At 43.8% G+C, this 3,634-nt stretch overlaps 1 pseudogene; it reads right to left on the reverse strand.

Moving 5' to 3' along the window:
* Positions 1-215: 215 nt before the first annotated feature.
* On the reverse strand, positions 216-1,238 carry LOC127230443 (serpin B6-like; annotated as a pseudogene).
* Positions 1,239-3,634: the final 2,396 nt, after the last annotated feature.

The following is a 3,634-nucleotide window of genomic DNA, read 5'->3' on the forward strand; positions in this document are numbered from 1 at the left end:
TGGGTCACAGGCAAACCATAGAAAGTAGTTCAAAACTCATGTCATATTTATGAATAAAGTTGCTTGGGTCACAGGCAAACCATGGACAGTGGTTCAAAACTCATGTTGTACTTATGAATGAAGTTGCTTAGGTCACAGGCAAACCATAGAGAGTGGGTAAAAGGCTCACATCATCACCGTTTCCTCAAGGTGAGGAGAGCTGGCTACAGAACAGACTACTGCTGGTTTTCACATGCTGAATGAAGGGAAGGATGACCTTCACAGAAGGGAGGGGTGGACTGCCTGCTCCTCATCATCATCATGATGGCAGCAGTAGCAGCCACAGGCTCTATGCTCTCCTCACTGACCTCCACAAAGGACGTGTGCATGACCCTTGGACAGAAACAAGCCTTGTTGGAAGATGTGCCCAGAAATCCCATCCTGCTCAAAGGCATCCCTTGCCCAGCCTGCACAGGACCTTCTCCTTCAAGTCATAACTCCCCTCCAGATTAAACTGCAGGAGGACTTCAGTCTGTTCTTCGAGTATCTTGTCTCTTAAGTTGTTTCCTTCCCCATTGTTTTCAGTTCAGCATGTTGATCTGGACGTGTGATGGCCACGTTCAGCTCAGCGCCAACACGGGGAAGCAGCAGAACCTTGGGTAATCTCTCTCTCACAGGTCATCTTAAAGGGAGACTGCTTAAACCCCATTTGCACAGGCTTCTCCACACCCTTAGTGACTTTGAAAGGCATCTCCTGAGCGTTCTCTTTCTTAACCTACTTCTCCCAGTTTCTGTTGAAATAGATGCCATTCACAGGGCATTCACAGACACAGCAGTGTGTCTGAACTCACGGTACTTGGTCTTTTCTGTCTTTTTGGCTACCTGAGTGTTGATGTGTTTTCAGGACTGCTGTGTAGCACCCAGAAAGTCCAGTTCTCCCATCTCTGCTTGGTAGAACTTGAGGCAGGGACGTTTAAAAGACGCTAAATAGTCATGTCTGTTCTTGAAGAGCCGTTGGCTGTTTTGAGCAAGTAAGGAGTGAGAAGTGACTGGACGTTTCCATCTCCATTGCCATTAGATATGTTCAAAGAAACTTCCTGAATCATCTGGCTTGCATTGTTTCCTTTTGCACCCATGAAGGCCATGGCCAGGGCTGAGGAGATGCCCATGGGAGAAAAATATATTTTCAAGCTGTCTTTAGTCAGTATTGTCAAAAGGTTTACAGTAAAAGTGTCATTTGCTTCCATCAGAGGATCCATGATGGGAAGCCGGGGACACTTGGTTCCTCAGCCAGTAGCAAGCAGAGCAGAGATGCCGACATCTTTCTTAATGAATCAATATTTTTGCTTGCAAAGAGCATTCTTCTCACTTGATTTATTAGCATTCTAGAGAATAACTTTCAGTTGAAATTCTCCAACACTACTTCCATTTTGCCTCACAAGGCCAAATCTGTTAATTTTGTGCAAGCCCCACATCTGTTTTATATGGAAGATTGCTATTTCTCACATGCTAAAAATAAACTTTAGAACAAGAAAAGCCTCCCAAAGACTACCCAGAGTCTGCACGTTCAGTGCTGCTACAAATATTCAGTGGTCCTTGGATTGCACAAATCCAAAACTACATTGGCATGTGCTAATATTTCTGTCTACTTTTCATAGAGTGTTATTCTATTGTTGCTGGATACATTTTCAGGAGGAGAGGCAATGCTCATTTTTCCCCCTAAGGAAGTAAGTGTGGGCATGAGCAGAGTTAGGTAGCTTCATGGGCCAGTGCTTGAAGGTAAAGGGAGATGGGGAGTGGTATGATAAAACCAAGGAAAGACTGAACTCAAAGACAATCAATGCCAGTGGTCAGAGTCAGTGCCATCAACGAGACTGTCAGAACAAAAATGTATAATGGCGTCTCTGGATCCATACAACATTATTGATGGGCTGGAGAGATAGCTCAGCAGTTAAGAGCACTGCTGGCTGGTCTTCTAGAGGACCCATGTTCAATTCCCAGTGCCCACATGGCAGCTTACAACTGTCTGTGACTCCAATATCTGACACCTTCACTCAGACGTACATACAGGCAAAACACCAATGAAGACTTTTCTATCGTTCTTATCTGGTCCTTCATGTGAAACTCCAGAGGGGATCTAACTCCTCCAAAGGAGTTTTTCACTATGTAACCTCTTCCACAGCCAGACGTAGGAGCAGCAGAACTGAGGAGGGCTGAAGAAGAATCATAGAGCACATGCGTAGATTATCAGGTAAAGGCACTTGCTGCCCATGCCTGATGAACCCTGGTGACCAACATTTTATCCCCAGAGCCTATGTATGTGGTAGAAAGATAAACAGCCTTGAAAAAAGTTGTCCTCTGACCTCCACATGTATACTATGACACCTAAGCCATACATACACATATTATACCCACAAATAATAAAAGAGTGTGCATCCAATGCTAGCCTGGGCTACTTAGCAAGACCTTTCTAAAAATAAGGACAAACAAACAACAAAGCACCATCCCTTCTCCATGACTTCCTTATGCCCTGGGCCAAAACAGGAGTACTTCAAATCATTCTCTATACTAGTTACAAAACATAAATCGAATATCATTCAACATCTACTGCTTGAAGGCAACCCAAAAAAAATTGCTGAATGAGTTGGCATGATGTCTCCACTCGTACTTATATTTCCCACCATATAGTTTATGTCACAACAACTTTGACTATGACGGATGTTCCCATTCCCTCCCTTAACTCCTGGCTCTTAAAGTACAAAAGGAGTGAACTATGTTTCTCAGAGGCTGTCACCATTCCCCATTTCCCAATTAGGCAACATAGTGATTACTAAACACTTGACTGTCTGGCACTTTCCAAACTTTCCCCTAGTGCTTAACAGAGAAAGTTACCTGGAAGGGCTGATTGACAAACAAGAGGAATCCAGGCCCTGGAGAGTCTTGGCATAACCAGTACCACACAGATAGACTGGGAAATACTTGATTCATTTATTCTTTTGAGCATCGACTAAAGCAGTATGTCTGCCAATTAACCCATCATTGTTAATTCAGTCCGTCTTCTGGACAGCTCTACCACCCTGGTATCCTTTGACTGGCATACTTTGAAGCATTTTATCTTCTTCTCATTAAGAAAACAGATCTAGACAAATTTCTCTCAAGTAGTCAATGCTACCCTTATGACACCAGAGATAGGAGACCCAACCTCCAACTGTGGTGGTGTTGTGCACGTGGAATCTCTCTGAATTTGTGGGAATGGCCACCCCATTAGGCAGTAGGCTACTAGACCCTCGGTTTCCACATTCAACCAACTGAAGTTCAAAAGTGTGCAGCAGAGTAAGGCGCAAGGACTAATCATGCTCAGGCCATTGTCTATTTTTCCAGTGCTAGGGGTAGAACCTGGGGTCCTTGCCCATGCTCCACAATCATTCTGCCATTGAGCTGCACCCCCAACTCCAGGCTTTTCTGTTCTTGCCTGCACAAGATATGGAACAAGTATTTACATAACATTTGCATTGTATTCTGTAGTGTAAGTAATGCAGAGGCAACTTAAAGTATATTTTGGGATGTGTAAGTTTCATTTTATATAACAGCCTCAGCTTTTGGTATCCAAGGGACAACTGTATTTACACAACACACTCATAGTTATCAAATTCTT

This window comes from Phodopus roborovskii, unplaced genomic scaffold (genome assembly GCF_943737965.1).
Source record: "Phodopus roborovskii unplaced genomic scaffold, PHOROB, whole genome shotgun sequence".
Taxonomy (NCBI): Eukaryota; Metazoa; Chordata; class Mammalia; order Rodentia; family Cricetidae; genus Phodopus; species Phodopus roborovskii.